Below are 16,904 nucleotides of genomic sequence, written 5' to 3'. Positions count from 1 at the left end.
TGGGCAGGCATATAAACATTCCACCTTTTGCTACTTATGAAAAAAATAGCAGGCTATCCAATTATTTTGTGATAGTCAATTATATATACATTACTAAAGGCTCATGACTGGTATCTCTTGTGCTCAGAGTCCGTACTAATGTAAAAGTAAGAGAATCTGATGGATAGCAAAGGCTGCAGAGAAAGAATGTTAACTTCAACACCTAAAATATATAAGTTGCTGTTCTTCTCTATAGTTTTAGAGCATTCAGCAAATCTTTACAGTCAATATATGTAAAATATCAAAGTCATCATATGTACCTTTGGGATAACACATAAATGCAAAGGTAATATTTATATTTTCTTCAGGATAGCTTGAAAATATTATCGTGAGTTTTGTTGTATATCAACTTAAGGGGTGAAATTATTATTCATTATAATGCTTGTTGTAACATAGCTAAAGGATTTTAAATACTTGCTGGAAAACCCATAGGAGAAAATGCAAATGGAACTCATGTCTTACAAGCAAGTTCTAATGGAAAAGCTCATCTGGTGAAATATAAATTTGAATCATTACAAAATTTAGGCCAATGAAAATGTTTCCCCCAAAGACAGTCCTTTCTTACTAGATTGGAGGTTTTACTGTCCTATACCACTTCTGACAGCCTCTTTTTAGCAAACATCTAGAATTAAGTGAATTAACTATTATATCTAACTTATAAGTATAGGTGATTTTCCCGTGTAACTCCATAATTGAGATCTACATATCCTTATAAGCTATTGTGCGTTATGTCACCTTTGACTTGTGAGACCCACTTAAAATCAGAGAAAAAAAAAGGAAGTGAAATTTTGTTTCCATTGTGACACCTCTACTTTTTTTTAACTTTTAAAAGTTCTTTTATAATATTTTATCATAGTATTTATATAGTATATAATACATCCAACAAATAGGTATTGATTACTTTTAGGTGTTGAGGATCAAAAGGCTAAAACTCTGGGCAAATACATTCTATTTGGAAATTCAGTCAGTGCATGAATAAATACATATATAATACCAGACAAAACTAATGTGACTCTGTAGCACAGCACATAGGAATCTTTAACACCCTTGAGTAGTTGGGAAAAAATATGAATTAAGGTAGTGGCAACACTGGTATAATAATTATTGTGCCTAGAAGTTCACAGCTCTTCTTGACATGCCATTGGCAGAAAAAGCAGTTAGTTCTTTTTAAAGAAATAGTACAGTCACAGGATGTGAGGGGAAAATGAAAAAGAAAAACCATTGGCCAAATTTGAATATATCTTCAGCAGTTTGGTCTTTTCAAAATTGCAGTGTATTTAAAATTCATTTTAAATCTTAGCAATTATTTTGTATAATTTAGAATATTTTATTTTGTATATTCTTAATTATTGAATTATTATTGATTTGCAGTATTATATTAGTTTTGAGAGTATAACATAATGATTCAATATTTTTATACATTATGACCATGATAAGTCTAGTTACCATCCGTCACCATACAAAGTTATTACAATATTATTGACTATATTCCCTATGGTGTACATTGTAGTCCAATAGCTTTTTTATTTTATAACTTAGCCATCATTTTCACACTAATAGATTGCCAGAGTTTCCTTGATTAAAAGAATCAAGTCAAGGATAAATAATTTTTGAGATTTAAAATTACTTTAAAATGATCACATGTACTGTTATTGCTGTTTCTATTTCTCTTTTGCTTCCAATTTTTGCCTTATCATGTCTTATTTTGTCTTTCCTTTCCTTTTTAAACATTGTTTTCTGTTCTGTTTTTTTTTCTTTCTTTCTTTGTCCTGCCTTGCCTTTCATTTCTCTTCTTTTCATTCTTTTTCCGGGCACATTCTGAATCTAAATGGGCATATTTGAGGTGAATATCATATGGTCTACTGAAGACCACACATACTGAATATCTAGAGATTCTCTTTACTAACAAATATTTCAAAGAGCAAGCTGCCTATTAACCAGATGTCATTATTATGTTTTTAAAATATATTCTAGTTATTCTCAGTTTTGTGTGGCTATTATATTTTAAAGCTTGCGTTAGTAATAATCTACCCTGTCCCAGGGATGATGTCATTACCTGCTCACTTACTCAAGCCAGACATTTAGAGTCCATTTTTGATTCTTCACTTTCTTGTGGGCTGATGTCTTATCCATTTGAGGTCTATTGATTTAATCTCCTACATACTATACAACATGCCTACTTTTCTCTATCTCTGTTACCATCAGCTTAATTCACAAGAGGGAGAAAATGATGATTCTAGGATTCCTGGCTTTGGTGATTGGGAATGACACCATCCTTACTGAAATGAGAAAACTTGGGGAAGGTTAGTAACTGTTGTCAGGAAAATCAACTCCAGAAATATTCTCTCTGCCTCTACCTTTCCCAACCCTTGTTCATTCTCCTTCTAGCAGATCCAACTGCAGTGGAAATTTGGCCATGTCATTTCTATTTTTCAATTATTCAATGGATCCCTATGTCACTTCAAATACAATCAAACTCTCCATCTCAGTCTACAAGGCTATGCATAATTTGATCTATTTGTATGTTTTAATTTTCTTGAATCACTAGCTCATTATGGTGAGGCAAAACTGCTCTTAATTTTCAAATATTTCAAGCTTTATCCAATTTCAAGAATTGTGCAGATGCTCTTACTTGCACATGCTCATCAAAGTCTTTTCTCCATGTTCTCTTTACTAAGTCCTTCTCATAATTCAGGTTTCTGCTCAAATGGCACTGCCTCAGTGAAGCCTTCTCTATTCTATTCTTTCTAAGTGGGTCGTCTCTGTTTATTTTCTGTGGCCAGGTTTTTTTTTTTGGTTTTGTTTTCTGTGAACCATTTTTTTACAACTAGAAATATTGTGATTTATGTCTTTTTATTTTTTCTCTAAGTTCAATTAGATGTTGTTATTTATTTCTTCCCTCAGTTGTATCTGATGCCAGCACAGTGCCTGGTAGGAGAGAGGTATTCATTGACTATTTACTAATGAATGAATACAAAGATTTAATGAATTAGTGCTTACATTTTGATAGAGTGTGCATTGAATTACAATCTTCCCCTGATATGTACTCTTCTAAAACTTTCATTTTAAATTACAACTTGAGATTCCTGCTTTTATTATTTTTCTTGTAAAAGAGGACTTTCATAAATTACTTAATATATAATTGCATGAAGATGGGAATTTCCAGTTTTGTCTTAGAGTATTATGTATTAAAGCTATTTTATATATTAAAAGAAATATATTTCACTTACAGTGTGAATTTTTATAGTAATATAAGGAACATTTTTATGAGTTTCAGTACAGGGAAGAATAGTTAACTTGCTCTTTTTGGGAAACAAGATTTTTATCCCTTTTCAGTTTTAATGTCTTCTGCAAATAATATTTTCTCCAGATGCACAGTCTGTAGTCCATTTTGTAAGGTTTTCTTTTTCTGTCATTTTGCTCAGACTCATCTGTACACAAACATATATTTTGCTCATGTTTCAGGGGCAAGGACATTTTGTGGACATCATTATATTGATTTTTTTTCTTTAGACCTAACCTATCAAGATGATTCTTAGTATATTTCATTTTCTAAACATCACTTTGATCTGGCTAGATTTTTCTAAGTATGCAGCATAAAAAGCGAACGCCAAATCAATTGTATTGTTAAAAGTGCTCAGGACACAGCCATTTAGATATCTAAATATTAACTTCATTGGAAATGAAGTGTCATAATTATTTTTTTGGCTATGTCACGTGGTTTGCAGGATCTTAGTTCCCTGACCAGGGATCTAACAGGTCCCAGGGCAGTGAAAGCCCCGAGTCCTAACCACTGGACTGCCAGGGAATTACCAAAGCATCATCATTGATGTTGGATTACATTTGTGGTTAAAATATTATAAACTTACAATTTTCTTTTGCAATTTATAAGTAACCTGTAGGATGATGCTTTGATTTTATGTCATAATCTGATGCTTATTCACTACACTTCTAGAATCATTAGACCTACTATGTAATTACACCATCTGTATTAAAATTAAAATAAAAGCAACTGGTTTGATAGAGCAGCATCTATAGTCAGGGCTCTTTCACTTATAAACTCCTCTAACTAAACTCTACCTTTAAGCTAAAAGAAGACTCCTTTGGAAGATACTGGAGATACCAGGGGCTCCATGTAAACTTTCTCGGAGGCAGGGCAGCTCGAGAGTCCTGGGCACTGTGATCGGGAACAGGGCTCCACTATGACCAGCGCTCTCTTTTTCAGGTCTGCTTCCATATGGGTGCAACGTCATTCTCTCCTGTTGTAGATGTGTTTATTTTTTCTCCGTTAAGAGCAGGAAAACTCACCTGTAACCAAAGTGTGGGAGGCAGTGAGGGCATTCTTTTTATTCCTTAGCCTCACGACTAAAACTATAAAGAATGAATCTGACTAAACTGCCCTGGGCATGCTACAAAGATTGGCTCAGCCTGGGCCCTGTAGGAGAAGGTGGTATGGCATCAGGGGAGTCTGAGAATCATGGATCTGTGGCCATTGTTGATACTGGGAATATAATTGTTGTGAGCTAAGAAGTTACTTCAACTTGGGTCTACTAGAAGTTGCAAAGTGCCATACAGTTCAAAAGAGGAAGAAAGTTTGATCATGGAAACAATATATTATTTTTATCCAGAACTTGAGCTTAATTATCCCTTTTATATCTCTTACAATACTGAGAATTTTTTTTTTTCCTTAGGTAATAACTGACTAAAGGTTCATTAACTACTTACAGCAAAGACTTCAGTGACTGGGTTCAATATAAAAAGAAATGGACATATGGACTCACTAACTGAAAGGAATGTTACTTTTCTGAATTGCTGTAACTATCATTAGACAGAGTTTTTTAGATGACTCAGCTTTTATAATAAAATTTTAGATATGATTTTATAGACTAAAACAACTTGTATTCCTATCTCATTAAATCTATTGAATAGCCTACTCATTTAGTCACTAAATTAATTATATGCAACACAGCATTAATACATTTGATTAATGTCCATTGACAAGAAAAAAAAGAAAAATTCCAGCATATATTCCCTGAAATTTCTTATAAAAGAGTTTCTTGAAAATAATGTAGAAATGTAGTGGTGAATAAATAAAAGATATCTGTATATTTTTTTAACTTGAGAAAAGCAAAACATTTCTAGCTCTCTTGTATTTATTTCTACAATATTAGTAATTATAAATGTATTTGAAATATTTGCTGTTTTTTTTTAACATCTTTATTGGAGTTTAATTGCTTTGCAATGGTGTGTTAGTTTCTGCTGTACCACAAAGTAGACATGTATCCCCATATCTCCTCCCTCTTGCATCTCCCTCCAACCCTCCCTATCCCACCCCTCTAGTTGATCACAAAGCACCGAGCTGATCTCCCAGTGCTATGCAGCTATTTCCCACTAGCTACCTATTTTACATTTGGTACTGTGTATATGTCAATGCCACTCTCTCACTTCGTCCCAGCTCACCCTTCCCCACCACCATGTCCTCAAGTCCTTTCTCTATGTCTGAGTCTTTATTCCTGTCCTGCCCCTAGGTTCTTCAGAAACTTTTTTTTTTTTAGATTCCATATATATGTGTTAGCATACCGTATTTGTTTTTCTCTTTCTGACATAATTCACTCTGTAAGACTGACTCTAGATCCATCCACTACAAATACCTCAATTTCATTTCCTTTTATGGCTAATATTCCATTGTATATATGTGCCCCATCTTTTTTTTTTTTTTTAAACATCTTTATTGAAGTATAATTGCCTTACAATGGTGTGTTAGCTTCTGCTTTATAACAAAGTGAATCAGTTATACATATACAATATGTTCCCATTTCTCTTCCCTCTTGCATCTCCCTCCCTCCCACCCTCCCCATCCCACCCCTCTAGGTGGTCACAAAGCACCGAGCTGATCTTCCTGTGCTATGCGGCTGCTTCCCACTAGCTATCTATTTTACATTTGGTAGTGTATATATGTCCATGACACTCTCTTACCCTGTCACATCTCACCCCACCCCCTCCCCATATCCTCAAGTCCATTCTCTAGTAGGTCTATGTCTTTATTCCCGTCTTGCCACTAGGTTCTTCATGGCCTTTTTTTTTTTTTTTTTTCCCTTAGATTCCGTATATATGTGTTAGCATACTGTATTTGTTTTTCTCTTTCTGACTTACTTCACTCTGTATGACAGACTCTAACTCCATCCACCTCATTACAAATACCTCCATTTCATTTCTTTTTATGGCTGAGTAATATTCCATTGTATATATGTGCCACATCTTCTTTATCCATTCATCTGTTGATGGATACTTAGGTGGCTTCCATGTCCTGGCTATTGTAAATAGTGTTGCAATGAATATTGTCGTACATGACTCTTTTTGAATTACGGTTTTCTCAGGGTATATGTCTAGTAGTGGGATTGCTGGATCATATGGTAGTTCTATTTTTAGTTTTTAAAGGAACCTCCATACTGTTCTCTGTAGTGGCTGTATCAATTTACATTCCCATCAACAGTACAAGAGGGTTCCCTTTTCTCCACACCCTCTCCAGCATTTATTGTTTGTAGATTTTTTGATGATGGCCATACTCCGTGGCCATTCTCACACCTCTCGGTGTGGGGTGATACCTCATTGTAGTTCTGATTTGCATTTCTCTAGTGATTAGTGATGCTGAGCATCCTTTCATGTGTTTGTTGGCAATCTGTATATCTTCTTTGGAGAAATGTCTATTTAGGCCTTCTGCCCACTATTGGATTGGGTTGTTTGTTTTTTTGATATCAAGCTGCATGAGCTGCTTCTATATTTGGGAGATTAATCCTTCATCAGTTGCTTCATTTGCAAATATTTTTTCCCATTATGAGGGCTGCCTTTTCGTTTATGGTTTCCTTTGTTGTGCAAAAGCTTTTAAGTTTCATTAGGTCCCATTTATTTATTTTTGTTTTTATTTCCCTTTGTCTAGGAGGTGGGTCAAAAAGGATCTCGCTGTGATTTATGTCATAGAGTATTCTGCCTATGTTTTCCTTTAAGAGTTTTATAGTGTCTGGCCTTACATTTAGGTCTTTAATCCATTTTGAGTTTATTTTTGTGTATGGTGTTAGGGAATGTTCTAATTTCATTCTTTTATATGTAGCTGTCTAGTTTTCCCAGGACCACTTACTGAAGAGGCTGTCTTTTCTCCATTGTATATTCTTGCCTCCTTTATCAAAAATAAGGTGACCATATGTGCATGGGTTTATCTCTGGGCTTTCTGTCCTGTTACATTGATCTATATTTCTGTTTTTGTGCCAGTACCATACTGTCTTGATTAAGATTTGGAGTATAGTATGAAGTCAGGGAGCCTGATTCTTCCAGTTCCGTTTTTCTTTCTCAAGATTTATTTGGCTGTTTGGGGTCTTTTGTGTTTCCATACAAATTATGAAATTTTTTGTTCTAGTTCTGTGAAAAATGCTATTGGTAGTTTGATAGGGATTGCATTGAATCTGTAGATTGCTTTGGGTGGTAGAGTCATTTTCACAATATTGATTCATCCAATTCAAGAACATGGTATATCTCTCCATCTGTTTGTATCATCTTTAATTTCTTTCATCAGTGTCTTATAATTTTCTGCATACAGGTCTTTTGTCTCCTTAGGTAGGTTTATTCCTAGGTATTTTATTCTTTTTGTTGCAATGGTAAGTGGGAGTGATTCCATAATTTCTTTTTCAGATTTTTCATCATTAGTGTATAGGAATGCAAGAGATTTCTGTGCACTAATTTTGTATCCTTCTAGTTTACCAAATTCATTGATTTGCTCTAGTAGTTTTCTGGTAGCCTCTTTAGGATTCTCTATATTTAGTAACATGTCATCTGTAAACAGTGACTGTTTTAATTCTTCTTTTCCAGTTTGGATTCCTTTTATTTCTTTTTCTTCTCTGATTGCTGTGGCTAAAACTTCCAAAACTATGTTGAATAATAGTGGTGAGAGTGGGTAACCTTGTCTTGTTCCTGATTTTAGTGGAAATGGTTTCAGTTTTTCACCATGGAGAACAATGTTGGCTGTGGGTTTGTCATATATGGTCTTTATTACGTTGAGGTAAGTTCCCTCTATGCTTACTTTCTAGATGGTTTTTATCATAAATGGGCGTTGAATTTTGTCAAAAGCTTTTTCTGCATCTATTGAGATTATCATATAGTTTTATCCTTCAATTTGTTAATATGGTGTATCACATTGATTGATTTGCTTATATTGAAGAATCCTTGCATTCCTGGGATAAAGCCCACTTGATCATGGTGTATGATCCTTTTAATGCGCTGTTGGATTCTGTTTGCTAGTATTTTGTTGCGTTTTTTTGCATCTATGTTCATCAGTGATATTGGCCTGTAGTTTTCTTTCTTTGTGACATCTTTGTCTGGTTTTGGTATCAGGGTGATGGTGGCCTCGTAGAATGAGTTTGGGTGTGTTCTTCCCTCTGCTATATTTTGGAAGAGTTTGAGAAGGATAGGTGTTACCTCTTCTCTAAATGTTTGATAGAATTTGCCTGTGAAGCCATCTAGTCCTGGGTTTTTGTTTGTTGAAAGAATTTAATCACAGTTTCAATTTCAGTGCTTCTGATTGGTCTGTTTATATTTTCTATTTCTTCCTGGTTCAGCCTCGTAAAGTGCTTTTCTACGAGTTTGTCCATTTTTTCCAGGTTGTCCACTTTATTGGCATATTTTTGCTTGTAGTAATCTCTCATGATCCTTTGTATTTCTGCAGCGTCAGTTGTTACTTTCCCTTTTTTTCCTGATTAGTATGGATAACAGTTTATCAATTTTGTTCATCTTCTCAAAGAACCAGCTTTTAGTTTTATTGATCTTTGCTATTGTTTCCCTGATTTCTTTTTCATTTATTTCTAATCTGATCTTTATGGTTTTTTTCCTTCTGCTAACTTTGGGGTTTTATTGTTATTCTTTCTCTAATTGCTTTAGGTGTAAGGTTAGGTTGTTTATTTGAGATTTTTCTTGTTTCTTGAGGTAGGATTGTACTGCTTTAAACTTCCCTCTTAGAACTGCTTTTGCTGCATCCCATAGGTTTTGGGTCGTCGTGCTTTCGTTGTCATTTGTTTCTAGGTATTTTTTGATTTTCTATTTGATTTCTTCAGTGATCTCTTGGTTATTTAGTAGTGTATTGTTTAGCCTCCATGTGTTTGTATTTTTTGCAGTTTTTTTCCCGGTAATTGGTATCTAGTCTCATAGTGTTGTGCCTGCAAATGATACTTGATAGGATTTCATTTTTCTTAAATTTGCCAGTACTTGATCTGTGACCCAAGATATGATATATCCTGGAGAATGTTCCATGAGCACTTGAGAAGAAAGTGTATTCTGTTGTTTTTGGTTGGAATGGCCTATAAATATCATTTAAGTCCATCTTGTTTAATGTGTCAATTAAAGCTGGTGTTTCCTTGTTTATTCTCATTTTGGATGTGACCATTGTTGAATGTGGGGTGTTAAAGACCCCTACTATGATTGTGTTGCTGTCAAGTTTCCCTTTTATGGTTGTAAGCATTTGCCTTATGTATTGAGGTGCTCCTATGTTGGGTGCATAAATATTTACAATTTTTATATCTTCTTCTTTATTGATCCCTTGATCATTATGTAATGACCTTCTTGGTCTCATGTAATAGTCTTTATTTTTAAAGTCTATTTTGTCTGATATGAGAATTGCTACTTCAGCTTTCTTTTGATTTTCATTTGCATGGAATATCTTCTTCCATCCCCTCACTTTCAGTCTGTACGTGTCCCTATGTCTGAACTGGGTCTCTTGTAGACAGCATATTTATGGGTCTTGTTTTTGTATTCATTCAGCCAGTCTATGTCTCTTCGTTGGAGCATTTAATCCACTTACATTTTAGGTAATTATCAATATGTATGTTCCTATTACCACTTTCGTAATTGTTTTGGGTTTGTTATTGTAGGTCTTTTCATTCTCTTGTGTTTCCTGCCTAGAGTAGTTCCTTTAAAATTTGTTGTAAAGCTGGTTTGGTGGTGCTGAGTTCTCTCAGCTTTTGCTTGTCTGTAAAGGTTTTAATTTCTCCGTCAAATCTGAATGAGATTCTTGCTAGTTAGAGTAATCTTGCTTGTAGGTTTTTCCCTATCAGCACTTTAAATATGTTCTGCCACACACTTCTGTCTTGCAGAGTTTCTGCTGAAAGATCAGATGTTAACCTTATGGGGATTCACTTGTATATTATTTGTTGTTTTTCCCTTGCTGCTTTTAATATTTTTTCTTTGTATTTAACTTCTGATAGTTTGATTAATATGTGTCTTGGCATGTTTCCCCTTGGATTTATCCTGTATGGGACTCTCTGCACTTCCTGGACTTGATTGACTATTTCCTTTCCCATATTAGGGAAGTTTTCAACTATAATATCTTCAAATATTTTCTCAGTCCCTTTCTTTTTCTCTTCTTCTTCTGGGACCCCTATAATTCGAATGTTGGTGTCTTTAATGTTGTCCCAGAGGTCTCTGAAACTGTCCTTAATTCTTTTCATTCTTTTTTCTTTATTGTGCTCTGCGGTAGTTATTTACACTATTTTAACTTCCAGGTCACTTATCTGTTCTTCTGCCTCAGTTATTCTGCTATTGATTCCTTCTAGAGAATTTTTAATTTCATTTATTCTGTTGTTCATCACTGTTTGTTTGCTCTTTAGTTCTTCTAAGTCTTTTTTTTTTAAGAAATTCACGTTCTTTTATTTATTTATTTATGACTGTGTTGAGTCTTCGTTTCTGTGCGAGGGCTTTCTCTAGTTGCGGCAAGTGGGGACCACTCTTCATCGCGGTGCGCAGGCCTCTCACCATCGCGGCCTCTCTTGTTGCGGAGCACAGGCTCCAGACGCGCAGGCTCAGTAATTGTGGCTCACGGGCCCAGTTGCTCCGTGGCATGTGGGATCTTCCCAGACCAGGGCTCGAACCCGTGTCCCCTGCATTGGCAGGCAGATTCTCAACCACTGCACCACCAGGGAAGCCCCCTTCTAAGTCTTTATTAAACGTTTCTTGTATTTTCTCCGTTCTATTTCGAAGACTTTGGATAATATTTATTATCATTACTCTGAATCCTTTTTCGGGAAGACTGCATGTTTCCTCTTCAATTGTTTGGTCTGGTGGATTTTTACCTTGCTCCTTCATGTGCTGTGTATTTGTCTGTCTTCTCATTTTGCTTAACTTATTGTGTTTGGGGTCTCCTGTTCACAGGCTGCAGGTTCGTATTTCCCATTGTTTTTGGTGTCTGCTCCCAGTGTGTAAGGTTGGTTCAGTGGGTTGTGTAGGTTTCCTGGTGGAGGAGACTGGTTGTTGTGTTCTGGTGGATGAGGCTGGATCTTGTCTTTCTGGTGGGCAGGACTTTGTCCGATGATGTGTTTTGGGGTGTCTTTTACCTTATTATGATTTTAGGCAGCCTCTCTGCTAATGATTGGGGTTGTGTTCCTGTCTTGCTAGTTGTTTGGCATGGGGTGTCCAGCACTGTAGCCTGCTGGTCGCTGAGTGGAGCTGGGTTTTAGCGTTGAGATGGAGATCTCTGGGAGAGCTCTCTCCGATTGTTATTACGAGGGGCTGGGAGGTCTCTGGTGGACCAGTGTTCTGAACTCGTCTCTCTCACTTCAGAGGCTCAGGTGTGACACTTGGCTGGAGCACCAAGACCCTGTCAGCCACACAGCTGTGTCATCCTGGAGAAGATGGACTGAAGCCAGGAGAAAGCTAGAGGATGGGAGACCTGTCAGAAGGTTTGTTTGATGAAATCAGGCAAAGGATGGTGACATCCTGTACCCAGGATCTAGTCGCGGAGGGGAAAGTGGTGCCTCAGGAAGCCAAGCGCGTGATTCTACCCACTCTGTTTTTAAGAAAGATATACTCTGTTGTTAATTATTGAAATAAGATGTATTGATTTAGTCTCTGAAATGTCTGCACCAACAAATCAATTTGAAAATATTTCTTTCCTTAAAAATTAATGGTAGACAAAAAATATTTAAAAGTTAAACAATATGAAATGAAAATTTTAGTTACTGAAACAAAAATACTTTTTACTACAGTAGCTCTATTACAATACCTGTTTTGAAAATATGAATTTGTTCCAAAAGGGTGGATATATTTGGGAACAATTAAGACATAATGTGAAAATGGGTCTTTATGTGAGATTTTGATCTAATGAAATACTAGGTGAATGTAGGAAAATGCACCCAGATGAGTTGTGTACTTAGAAACACACAAAATGTAAACATGGACACACCTCAGGTATCTACCAGCTACCTCAGTTAACTATGCACTTGCCGTGAGCCATGTTTATCCACCTCAGGTCTTACAGTTTTCCTTCCAATTACAGAGAACCCTCCTTTTACTACTTCATAATAACTCATAGGCTGTAACCCCTCCAATATCTACTTCCGCAAGCAAATTTCAAATAAGTTTGAAGGTAAATTGCCATATTCAATGTAATATTTATGCATGAACCTTTTACTATGTGTAAAACTGTACTACCATATTTTTTATGGCCTTATTTTTTTTCAGTGTCACTGACCAAGTTTCTGTGTGTGTCATTCTTCCCATGAGTTCTGTGTTTTTTATTGCACAATTTTTTGCATGGCAGAATCATTTTTAGGAGCATATATATTACATTGGAGGATGACTGATTGTATGTAGATTTTATGGTAAACTTGTGACCAAAATAAATGATCAAGACAATTTCTGCGGAGTTTTAATAATTGAATGTTACTATGCATAATATGATTTTATATAATTTTTGAAAGCAATCAAAATGAAGTTAGTAAACATAGTAATTAGAGATTGCACATAGGCCTATATTAAGTCTACTTATATAAATATTCATACTATATTAGAATGAATTTCCATAAAACACATTATTTAGGTATATGAATTATAAATTAAATATGGTCTTGGTAAATGGTAGGATATTTTCATTACTGTTGTTAATTCATTAAAATCTTTTAATTTAAAATTTGAGTACTAATTGTGGGAGGATTTATAAAATGTGCTGTGTTACCTTTAAAAATGAAAATAATCTTCAAAAAGAAGAAATTAATAGCTTGTGAACATTTATATTTTACATATTATAAGTAATTTTTATTTTAAGATCAAAATAGTGATTTAAATATACTTATTTACACCTACTGAAATATATTCAGGTGTGTGTCAAAACGTAAGTTAAAAGTTTCATGTCAAAAAGTATGAAAATTCACATTATTTATCTTATAACTGGAAACTCTTGAAAGAGTTAGTTAACCCCTATCGACCTCACATTTTTCACAAAAAATATAAAACATAAGATTTTACTATAGATTTAATGAGAAAATTTATATGAAATAGAGCTTACTACCATATCTACCATAAAATATATGTACAACTATGCTATTTTCCCTCATACCTCCTTTCTTATTTTAACTATCACACATTAATAGAGAAAATCATTGAGTAAGAGCCTAAAAAAGTTTTTTTCATGAGTTATTATGAAAAGAGCCAGAAAAGAGCCTGGCAGTAGATAAAACACCTAGATAGAAAATGAAAATATCAACTGAACGTTTAAATATCATACTAAATATCTGCAGCTATAATATAGTTTATACTTGGATCTTAGTATATACAGAATAACTGAATTTATTTTTATGGTTTTTTGTAGTTGTCTAACAGCTTATTGAAATCTTTATATGCCTTCCTGAGGTATAGGTCCTCAAGAATGATGGTACCAGCTTTCTCTGTTTAGAAATATCTGGGTGTTTCATTGTCAAAATGACTAGAAGGCACTAATGGCATTTCACACATGGCGGCCAGCAATGCCAGATGTCCTGTAAGCCTACATTGCAAAAAGTGCTCCCCATCAAATGCTACAGTGAATAGCCACATGGGTGACAATCTGTAATTATCTAGTCAAGATACTAAATATTTTACATGTAAACACTTTGAGATTTTGATATAAAGTAAAATTTTCAAGAATGCAATTACTGTGTAAATTAAAGGAACAATGTACCTTTTTTAATCTAAAAACTTCCAAGAGTTTTCAACATATACAAAAATTACGTAGCAAAAGCCAAATTACTGAAGTTATTCAAGTCACCAATAGAACACTGTAGCAAGCTGAATTATCACATCTGTGTCTTGTCACATCCAGGATAATTGTAATATTTAAATATATAATTATTTAGTCCTCATTTTAAAATATCAGATAAAGAGAAAAGGCGTAAATACATTTCATTTGAATATTTCAAATTGGTCATTACAACATAATGAGGAATGTACTGATACAATGTGGCCACCCATTTTTTTTTAATTGAAATAAAACTCAGGATGTAGAGCTCACTTAATAAAGCATATATATATATATATAAATTTTATGTTTATATATGTGCATATATATGTTTATATACCTATATAATGTAATAATATAATATATAATGTAATTAATGTACATTATATATTAATGTAATATATTAAAATATATTCAATTTTTAGAAATTATAAGCATAGTTTAAAAACCAAAAACTGCCACTAGAGTGTTTACAACATATTTTAATATTTTAGTCATCACAGGAAGAGTTGCACTAGACATTTTATTTCCTCTTTGTGATAAAAGTACAAAAAGTAAGTCGCATTTGTGTTAAGAGAAGCAAGTAATACAATTTTAATTTGGATGATATAAATTTGGAGCCTAGAAGGCTCATGAATCTTAGTGGGGTTTATGAAAAGTCTTCTAGAATGCATGTGTCTTAATAAGGTCTCCAGCACTGTAGCCACTTAGACCAGAAAACCCTGAATCGGAGAAAGACTCCCTCCTTGACCAAAGTTTAGACAGGCCACTCTGGGCCTTCTTTTCAAGTCCAGTTTTAGCAACAAGCTTTGGTGAGCCAATTTATCTAGAATTCCCTCACCCTTGATATCTGACCTTGGCCTGACTTTAGCAAAAATCCATTTTAACAAGAATGGCTCTACCCTTGATATCTAATTAATTTTCTTCCACTGAGCCCCTCACTCTGTTCTGCACTTTGGCTGTACATCCCCAGTTGTCTTTGCTGTACCTAGAGTCGAATTCAACTTCTCTCTCCTATTGCAATAGTCTTTCCCATATTGCAATAGACCTGAATAAAGTCTTTCTTGCTGTTTCTAACAAGTGTTTAGTGTAAAATTTCTCTTTCACAAAACATGTGTCTTTATGTGGAGAGAAGAAGAATGTCAACAAAATGTTAAGTCATTCAAACCATAAAAACCCTGGATTCTGATATGTGAGGCATGGGAAAGATGAAGAGCTTCCTCCAGAGGGGGGGTACACTCAAGGCACAACCAAGGTGATGGTGGAAGCATTTGTGCAGTAGAGAGGGAATGCGTGGCAGGCACCTCTCTTGACTGATGATTGATTGATCAATTTGGAGGCATGCAGGCGATATTTTGTCTTGTTTGGCTGAGTACAATGAAAATGTTCTCTTTCCTTCCAGATTTCCTGCAATATAGTTAAGGTTAAATATATATTTTTACTTATTTCCGAAAGCATACTGGGCAAGCTTTAATGGTATTAATTTGGTAGAGAAAATAACCAATGTAATAAACCCACATTTCAGCCTATTCTTTTAATACTTTCAGAATGATTCCAGAAGAACCTTAAATAAATGGTATACTTATATTCGTTTTATGCCTTTTTATTGTGACTTTATAATAAATGAGAAGTTTTTTTGGTAAATATTGGAAGTTAACATTCTTAGTTTGGATAAACAATTTTGAACATCTAACTAGCAAACCCGTATAAAACTAAGTAACACCACAGAATACAGCAAAAGAATAATTTAATGAACTTAGAAGACTAACTAGACCTTTGTGCCTAGCTTATCAGGGAAGATAGATACAATTTCAATACCAATGAAATAAACTCCCACAAATTGATTTTTCTTTGTGTACACTCATCAGTGTAAACGCAATTAAATTGTAAAGCTTGCACTTGTTCAGGAAAGATGTTTTCTATTCATATTCATGCTACGTGGGTGCTTTGGTTTCTGATACTTTGTTATATGGAAACCTTACAAAGTGAAAAAAAAATAACTACAAGTTTATGAGTCTTTATCACAGAGGATTAAAACATATGCCTTTCCTTTAAATAAATACTATTATTATTGTTTTTCATCAAATTTTAATATTAAGAATGCCTTTTTGAATTAAATTCTAATTATTATGAGGCCTGAAACTTTTAAATTAGCATGTGCTGTAATTCAAATGAAATGATAGCTAATTTGTTCCCATCAAATTAATACAAAAAACAAGAAAATCAAAAGTTGTGTCTTTAAGTTTTTTGTTTCAGAAAGTAAAATCACACATAAGTACTATTTTTTAAGGCCTGAAGAGCTTCTTGGCAAGTTTATAAAATGCTTAATTCAATAATATAAACTTCACAAAAATACCCTAAATTACTACTGTGATCTCTGATTTTCTAATGAGGAAACCATGACTCAAAGATTATCATCTTGCCCCAAATCAAGCTGTTAGTAAGATACGGTTTGAAATTCCACTTTTACTGACACCAAAACTTGTACAGTTAACCAAATAATCAGTTATGTTCAGCTCTGTGTAACTAAATACCAGATAGACATTTTCCCAGCAATAAATCAATGTCTTATAGGAGTGTCTGTCTGTCTCAGCATACCACATATTTCATGTGCTGCTTGCAGGTATGTATTCTACATAAGATTTTATTCTTGGGTTACATTAGTATAAATTAGCTATCTCAGGAAAATGGAATGTCCATCATTGTGTGTGGGAAGACTACTTTTTACATTGACACAACTAAGAAAATTTCCCTTTTACAATAGTTTCGATCAGGAATCTGGACTGAATGATATTTTTGGAACACGATTTTCCAGTAATTACTTTATCACCATAAGATA

The 16,904-nt window shown here is 34.3% G+C and overlaps 1 long non-coding RNA gene across 2 annotated transcripts in view; it reads right to left on the bottom strand.

Annotated features, from left to right (window-relative positions):
* Nucleotides 1-1,282: 1,282 nt before the first annotated feature.
* The window catches only part of LOC309622399, a 35,638-nt gene continuing 20,016 nt past the window's right edge, over nucleotides 1,283-16,904 (bottom strand). Inside the window, exon 3 of one of the 2 annotated variants that reach the window (XR_014240828.1) lies at nucleotides 1,283-4,347. This is a non-coding gene — a long non-coding RNA (uncharacterized lncRNA). Of the gene's footprint in view, nucleotides 4,348-14,527; nucleotides 15,473-16,904 lie in introns of those variants that run through there. The other variant, XR_014240829.1, reaches the window with a different exon arrangement.

The sequence above is a fragment of the Balaenoptera borealis genome (assembly GCF_965194805.1).
Source record: "Balaenoptera borealis genome assembly, contig: HAP1_SCAFFOLD_2466, whole genome shotgun sequence".
NCBI classification, from domain to species: domain Eukaryota; kingdom Metazoa; phylum Chordata; class Mammalia; order Artiodactyla; family Balaenopteridae; genus Balaenoptera; species Balaenoptera borealis.
This window is presented reverse-complemented; position numbering and strand designations above follow the sequence as displayed.